The 9,591-nt window shown below is 28.2% G+C and overlaps 1 protein-coding gene across 1 annotated transcript in view; it reads right to left on the bottom strand.

Annotated features, from left to right (window-relative positions):
• Positions 1–9,591, bottom strand: part of Flo2 (flotillin-2) — a 185,060-nt gene that overhangs the window by 112,692 nt on the left and 62,777 nt on the right. The gene's annotated exons all lie outside the window — the stretch shown is intronic.

Here is a 9,591-nt window from a genome sequence, read left to right on the forward strand (position 1 = left end):
ATATTGTTTAACGAGCAGGCCGAGTAATAAAAATTCAGAGTCAAGTAATATTGGCAATATCGAATAAAAATAAAAAAATTTCGGTCGTCCCTTATGCGATCGCGTAACGTATAATCACTGAGCCTTCCGTTCATTTAAAATTTTGCGTAATTTGCCGTGAAGCGTACAGCCGCAGTAGCGGATTCTACGACAGCCAAAGCAATATTGGTATATCGTTGCCACTTAAACAGTTAGGCTGGCAAGCGCGAAGCTATCGCAGAAAAGATCGACAAGACCGCAAGTAAGTCATCTTAGACCGGCGACCTGGATCCTCGAGCCCGATGGACTTTCTACGGCGACCCCGCGTCCGGAAGATTGATCGCTAGCTCGGTGGGACGAGTCAAGGTCGTCGCTGGCCGTGGTTGACGACGACGATGACGACGAGGGGCACAGCTGGAGCTAGCCATCGACCGATCTAATTGACGGGAATCGTCGAGCGGGGAGAAGATGTATCGTGCACGATCGCATTGTGTACACTCGGTAGCCGGGAGAAAGTGACGATCGGCCCGGGGTGTAATGACCTTGTTAGGTGCGCAGAGGGAAGCAGGCGCAGCTACCGCCTCGTTAAGTTCATTATATCGCGAACATTCGCGGGTCTCCGTCATTATTATGGGAAGCCACTATGTGAGAGCCGATCGCGGATGCCGATTACCATGAATTACGCGTTCCTTTAATGCACACGTAACGCGAGATTATATTACTCCTGGCGCTAACTATGGGAATGGAGCTAAATAATGGGCTTTGTTTTTTCAAACGCTCCTCTAATGCTTACGAACGTTCCTCGCTTTCATTGCTCCAGGTTTATTACTTGGACGATAGATTTTCTAATAAAATTACATTCATTATTAAAGAAATTTATCATTCGATTATGCTTATTTTCACGCCCTTACATTACAAAATTTATCACATTTTTACTCTATAATTGCAATTCAGATTGTTACGAAATTGGATTAGAATTAAAATTCAAGTCAAACAACGATTAGTACAATATGTAATAGCAGCTTTTGTTTTTAATAAAATCAGTTATTCTTAATAAGCGTTACGGCTTAATAGTCTGGCACTTCGGGAGTACTTTGCTACGTTTACGATCTTCAATTTTATAAACTCCCTTACTTTATGGGTATTAAATTATGGATAATTTTATATTAAATTCACATGTTACTTAAAACTTATTTCTCGTCTGCGAGCTATTTATTATTAATAAACATAATGAAATTAGGATATAAATTACAAAGTGAAAAAGGAAAATTTTCTTTCTAAACTTTATAAGACATTTAGTTTGTAGTGAAATAAATTAATTTTAATATTGTTTTATTAATTTATATAAGTATTTACTTGTATTTTATTTGAATAAATGGACGACTATTATTACCAATTCTTTATGTACATATATCAGAATAATGCTTTTAAAATACTAATATTATTTATTTTGTAACTTGTTTGTTAAATGATTTATACTACTACATCAAGTCAAGCCATCAATATCGTAAAAGACTATGCAACCCATGGAATATGAGCAAAATGTGAAAAATACTCAAGGATTTATAATATTCTGTCAAATAAAATAACATTGCTTTGTAACCTTTACTTTACCAACCTACGTAATAGAATACAACAAAATATTCAAGTTTCTAATATAACATAAAATTTTCACTTTTCAATTATCTGCATTACTTCATGAATTGAAGCTACAACGACTTTACTTTCAATAAATTGTTACTGTTCATTTATATAAATATTTATATTACGATATTAACATACTTAATTTCATTTCAAAATAGTCTTTCCAAAAGAAAGATATTCTTAAAGACTACTTTTTTCTCTCTTTCTCTCTCTCTCTCTCTCTCTCTCTCTCTCTCTCTCACACACACACACACACACACTATATATATATATATATATATATATATTTACACGTAAATTGATCAAGGATAATTGTACTATTTATTACTTTGACTTATATAATGATATCATACATTCCAAGATTTTTATCACTAGAATGTTATAGTATATTTAAGATGTTTTTTAAATTTTGTTTCAAAATTACATAAGTTTTCTTTTCCTGAATTTGATTATGTATTTATTACGTATTTACACGCTTTAACAAAAATGTATATCATTGTTACAACGAAATATCTTATATTTTCAATCAACTTTTAATAATTTATCGCTAATAATTTTATATTTATTTTATATTTTCAATAAATTAAATAGTACATTTGAAACATGAATACGATTAAGAAATTAAAAAAAAAAAAAAAAAAAAACAAATTAACATAAAGAATGTTTTAATATTTTTTTTATTCATATTAATTCTCTACATTTTTATAGAACTTTACTCGCCAGTCATAATATATGTAAGTAAAATTTAAAAAAAATTGAATAATTTTTATAAAATCTTTACGCTCGTTTTTTTTTTCTCAAACAATATTCATATAAATACATTGAAATACATTAAAAAATAAAATAGATTTATTATCAAGTAAAAAATTTAAAAAACAAGATCATTTGAATCGTTTAAATTACTTAAGAAAAAAATGTATATTTTAAACGAATTAAAATATTACTCGAAACGAAACTTCTAAATCCTGAATTATCACTATTACAGTAATGATAATTCCAATGTTCAAAGATAACTATTTTACATTTTGTTTGACATTTTGTATTAGTTATTTGGTAGAGTCCAATGAATATGCATAATTAAATTTTATCATTCTTAAAAAATCTTACATTTTACATTTACCATACAGTTTTTATGTTTTTATTTTAATAAAAATGTGTTTTTGTGTTAACAAAAGTGATTGAGCTCTTTAAGATGCATCTTCCAATTCGTTTCCTAATATTAATTTTTATATATGATAAAGCGAAGGTCTCCAGTGGAATGGAACCACTCCAAATGGTGTTTGAAAAATCTTTCTTGGAATTTTCAAACGTCCTTCGCGAGCTCGTTTACAAATGATTGTTCTGCAGGCATCTGCGATAGAGCCGCAGATAATAAAGTGAAAACTAGACTTTCACTGATTGACCGGCCAGTTTGCAAACGTCGACAATAACGGGCGGATCAAAAATCAAAAAAACATAATCGCGCACGGGGACATGTGGTGCCGGGCATCGGAAATCATGAGGAGGATGACGCGTGACTTTCGGGTGAAAGTTCGAAAGTTTTCCGCCTCCGAAAACTCATCCTGCGTAATGCGCAACCAGGCACACGAAATTTTCGAATAATGGCAAATGGCCTTGCAAAGATATGACCTTGAAGTCACTTAATTTTATTTAGATAAAAAAAGAACCACTTTATACTCAAGGCGAAAGTTATGTATTGGACGTGAAGAATATAAAACATCATTCATATTTTACCGACAATTACATTTCAATTATATTGGTAAAAAATGACTAATGACTTTGTATAAAAACAAAAAAAAAAAAAATGACTGTATTAACAAAAACTAGAATTTGTCACTTCAATAGCAGGAAAACTGTATAAAATTAATTTAATTAAGTAGAAAGTAGGTCTATGACATCCAATAAATGCATTCGGATCCAGTGAACCAAATCTGCATACTATTCCACTTGAGTATTTTAATCTTATACGGAACTGATTATCTTTACATATAAATTCTTCAAGTTAATTAAGAGCTGAATAATACAGAGATTGATTTTTAATTACTTATACGAAATCATAATAAACAATTATATATTCAGAAATATTCATTTAACGAAATATCAGTCTTTACTATATTTTGTCATGATTAATAACTTTTTAAATATCCTCCATATTATTACTAAATATTAGAATAGACATAAATCATTAATGTTTTTAATACCAAATAATTTTCAGCCATAAAAATTTTAATAGCAATAACAGTATCATCAAATTTAAAACTATTGCCTCTAAACGCATAGAGATAAATATTTAAAGACATTTTATAATAAAATGTAAATAGCATTAAAAAATCATCGTACAAGCGTAAGCATTAGTGTGTGTATTTACAAAAGAATTAATTTCACTTTAAAGAATTAATAGAATATAATATCACAAAAATAAATGACTCGACGTTAGAACTACAAATGTATTATTGTATGAAGTCAAATTACAAATTTCACGTGATTAGAATGTAGGTGAATGTGAGTTGAAAAACGTTCTCTACGAGTTTCTTAAATGAAAACTAAAATAAAACCGAACTTATCGGTTTACAAAAAAATCCACGAATAATGAACAATATTTTTTCTAATCTTTTTCACAAATGTTCTTAAAATATTTAAGTAAGAGTTTATTATTATAACGTACGGTGTGTCCTTTTTTTTTAATAACGTTAATATCGCTAGATGTACTTATAATATATATATATAATTTTTTTTTTACCTTATGTTGAACAAATAAAATATTTCATATATTATGGATATAAGTATTTAGTAAAATTAAGGTTGAAAAATGTTTGACATTTCAAATCATTTTAAGAAAAAAGCGCTTGCAAAATTAAATAAATCGATATATACTTAAAAAATATTGTTAAAATAAATTGAATAGTAATTCATTGTAAAAATGCTTGAGCCAATAATAATATAATAAATAAAGAATAATATCTATAACTCTGAATCTCGTTTATTTTAATAGCATTTGAAATAACTTTTTTGCCCATTTGAGCAAATCTATTTTGACGATTTAAGGTACAATTAAAAGTGGATATACTTTAATATTATAGCATAACCTCAAAGTATTCGATTGTTATTTAATAATTGTTATATATTAACAAAAAATATATACTCTGATTAAAAGACGAATCACAATTAAATAATATATTCTCTTTAATAAAATAATACAATAATACAACAATTTGAAGAGAAAAAAAAAACAAAAACAACAATACTGTAGCAATAGTATGCTGTAGGCATTATGCATTGTTATATATGTATATATATATATATATATACATATATATATAGGGATATGTTAAAAATATATTTAATACTATTACATAAAATAAATGTTTGTTGGAATACCGGTAATTGTAAACATAACGTAATACGATTGATATAAATTATCTATCCAAACTAAAATACAAGACTACGAACCATCAATTAAAATATCATTAGAAACCAATGTTTTTGAAATGTTAAAATTACCAGATCTGAATTACAAATTTTGTAACTTTTTAACAAAAAAATTCTGTAAATTTTGTAAGAAATTTATTTGATAATTAAATTAAATGAAGCCAAACACTAAAATACTATTAAAAATTTATTTGAGTGCCTTACTGTACAAATAACTGCTATTTTCTCTTTCAAAATTAACAGTTTTGAAGAGCAAATAAAATAAAAATGCCTTTTTAATGAAATAATAATGACGATTATAATAATAATGAAAATAACAATAATGATAATGAAGACTTTCGCCTATATTACTATACGGATACTTTCAATTATGAACAGCGCATTTAATTTAATGAGCCAGCTGAACGATATAACCTCGAAGGTAGTCCTCCTAGGACTTGCAAAAGGATTAACAAGAGGATTGCACCATCTAACACGATATTTCATATCGAAGTTAACAAGGTTAAGTGTACAAGATGCTCGTATCGATAGTTTCGGAAACCCATGAAGAAGAGTAACAGCGGCAAGTTTAGCAATGACGAGAACAATAGCGTAGAAAGAAATCACGCAGTCGAGCATGTAGCCGATGGCGGACCTGGAGAACAAAACGTGGCGATGCATTTACTCTCTCTTTCTCGCGTGCGTGGCCCGTTGGTGCTCGCGTGAAGTTAGCTACGAAAGGATAAGGTTTCGAGCGTCTACTGCTGGCTGTCTATCAGCCTGTGTATCTGTACGTATGCGCCTCTCTCTCTCTCTCTCTCTCTCTCTCTCTCTCTCTTTCGCACTCCACCTTCCGCGGTGTTGGGAGCACGAGTATTTTCACTCGTTAGGTATAGCTGTCGGGAGCGTTGCAGCAGTGCCTTGGCGAGTCTGTCCGGGTTGACCGGTGTGAGTGCTGTATTGCTCCGTTTCACGTTTCGCCGGTTCTCTCTCCCTCTCTCCTTCAACTACCTTTCCCTCTCGCTTTTTCTTACACCTTTTCCTTATTCTTGGCTTTTTAATTGCATCGACCTTCTTCATCTCCGAGCTTTGAGTCAAATTGGATTCCAGCGAGGGCAACATGTCACGCAGAAAATTACACCCGAAAAGGGGATGAGGAAAAAAGGTTTTCTCTCAAGATGAAATATTAAATTTCATATATCAAGGTACGTACTCGACTGTTATAAAATTGCTGAATTATTATGTGTTGGTACATATTTAAGTGAAATTATGGATATGTTATTTTATCTGAGAGACATAATACGGCGAAAAGTATTTTACTTTCATTTATAAAGCAATTACTACACAACTTGCAAGATAAATTATATCTTCAAATTTTTAGAAACATTTTGTTATAATTTATATTACAAGAATTCATAAATGGCCTTTCTTCTGGTAATATCCATTCCCTTTTTCTATTTATGTAAATATTGTATCGATCTAAGCCAAACAATTACAATTTATCGTCAATTACTAACACTATTGTATAAGTCCCTATTTTACAATAGCTAACCCGAGTGAATATATTTAACTTTTTTTGTTTCTATTGTCTACTAATGTTTATCGTCGTCAAACACTTTCCAATATTTCATATATATTCTAACATCACTATTTTTCACTTGATAAACATAATTTTCTTTATATTTAGAAACAAAATTCAACTAAAAAATATACAAATTTATTTAATAATGTAAACTTTCTATTTATATATTTCAATTTTTTAAAATTATTTATGAAAAGGATTAGAAAATTATTCTCACCTGTTCAGTTTTTGTTACTTCCACATACATATAATAAATAAAATACCACTTTGCTGTATTTTAGACACATTCAAGAAAAAAAAATGCCAATTATTTAATCATTAAAAACTGATTAAATTCTCATTACTAGATAGGTCTTAGAGAAATCTACAAGTTTTTTTTTTTTTTAATTCTGAAAGTAAAATATGAAAAAACCATTTTAAATTGTTTTAAAATTAAATGTAAAATCTTCCTTTTCATTTAATAAAGAAATTTATAAATTATACTACTAATATACAGAAAATATTCAATTCAATATATAATATTTATGAAATCTAAGCATCGAACATATTTATTTATAATATGCTTTCCAAGCATGTCAAGATTTATGAATTCAAATAGAATTCAAATATTTATAAACATTGCTAACCAATTTATAAACATAACCAATCATTGTTAAATAAAAATAATTACACAAAAACATTAACAATAAATATTAATAATTTTTGCAATTAAGAAATATCGATTTCTTACTTTGCAGGTATTAACGGAACAAAAAAAAAAAAAAAAAAAGATACTTTAAGTGTGTTGAAAAATTACACGTCAAGTCTAATCTTATAATATTATAAGTTTCAACTTTTTATAAATTATAAATATTCAAACTATTGCATTTATACCTAGAATAACTATACTGAAAATGTCTTAACCTATAAATTTTTATGTAAATTTATACGAGAAATATGCGGATCGTTATTAGTTAAGATATATGTTTTAGAAAAGCCATATTATTCAGTTATAATTAATACGATGAATTTATGCTCATACTTAATGGATTTTAGCTACATCCACGGATTTACCAATCATCTTCAAATTGATTCACGTTTATACGGAAATGTAGAAATAAAAATTAATTCCGAGCTTAAGTCTGGCAATGAACTCTGAACACCTAAGGTCGCGATGGATTCTTTCGTAAAATTTTCTTTAAATAAAAATGTCACGCAGTTGTCGTCTCATATTCTGTTCCTTTCTCTTTCTTTACATAAAATTTCAAATTATAATGCAGATTTTAACCATTTTATTATTATTGAATATTGCTAGCTGCCACAAACGTAAATCCTCGTAAAAAAAAAAAAATCACTATTTGTATACAGGCATAAGATAATTATTTAATTAAGGAAGTAATATTCATTATTTACCTCAGTTACAATTATTTTCTACGTAATAAAATAAATATAAAACCATACGAGAATATTAAGACATTCCAACTTAAAATCCGTGTTTCCATCACTGATCATAATTTTTAATGGTAATACTATTATTTAATAAAATCTACAGTTATTATAAGATTATGATAAGATAAAAGGGTACTGATAGTGCAATATTATTTGCCCATAAATGCTTCTACGAGATATAATTTATAATTAATAAAATAGATATAAACTTTCTACTATGCGTTACTCTAAATATAAATTATTATTTTAAGAAACCCCGATTAAAGTCTATTGTTTTTTTTTTTTTTTAATATTATATTTTATATCGGGTCAATAAATAATCAATAAAAAGTTAAATAATAAAATATTAAACAATAATTAAATATTTACAACTCATGATTGTTAAAGATGCTATTATTATAATACAAAGTTGTTATACATTAAGAAATAAGTATTGCAATTTTCAATTTGAAACATCAAGCGTATAAAACCATATTTTAATATAACCAGTAATGATTAGAGATTCTTAAATTACTTTGTGAAACTAAAAATAATGCTTCTATCAAGTTAATACAATCGTTAATAATAAAGATTTCTACGAAAACGAGGACAGAGAATTACTTAAAATATTTTTAAATGGTCATAAATTATCGTTTAAACTCGTAATATCTAAAATCTGTAGTATCAGTTAAATTTATATATCATTCTGATGTTATTCAATTATTTATTTAACAATATACTGGATACTATTACTCACTCTTGCTTATATTATAAAAATTAAACATCGCGTGTAAAAATAGTATTTGTTTGTATTATTGGATTGTTTTATGTTTATTTACATTATTGCATGTATTATTGTATTTATTATGTCAATGATTTCTATAAAATGCAAAAATGTACGAGCAAGTAGTGTTTATACAATCATAAACTATTAAAACTTCATTAAACAAGTATATTGTATTAAATAAGTATATATAGTATTGTATATTATCAAATATTATTCACTTATATTGTTCTTTGCGTGTATCTCTAAGAAAATAAATGACCGTACAGTATATATATATATATATATATATATAATGCAATTTCTGCAGAACGAAATACCATCTTAGAAAAAGTTATAATGATCAGTACAAAATTAATAGCCAATATCGAATTTATATTCTGTTATGATTTAGTATAACTGAGTAATAACAACGTAAACGTCAAAATAATTGAATGTGATATCGACATACGCCGTAGGTTTTTTTTTATAATGTGTACCTAGAAATTGAAGTTACGAAACGGTAATAATTAAGCAAACATGGCCAGATAGGCGACTATACTTTAAAAAGACAATTTTGGACATAGTAGATCAGTAGATCGTCGGTTACTCAGAAAAAAATTCCGTTCGCCGCTCAAAGGTGAGCCAACATTACGAATTATGTACGGGAATGGCTTGTTTGCAGAAGCGAGAAGAGTGAGTGCTATCGCATGATTTTCAAGGACTCGGAGGAGTGCCTCGTCGCACGGGAAAAGCGGTAGCAGCGGCA

The sequence above is a fragment of the Ceratosolen solmsi genome, unplaced genomic scaffold, assembly GCF_000503995.2.
Source record: "Ceratosolen solmsi marchali unplaced genomic scaffold, CerSol_1.0 scaffold33, whole genome shotgun sequence".
NCBI classification, from domain to species: Eukaryota; Metazoa; Arthropoda; class Insecta; order Hymenoptera; family Agaonidae; genus Ceratosolen; species Ceratosolen solmsi.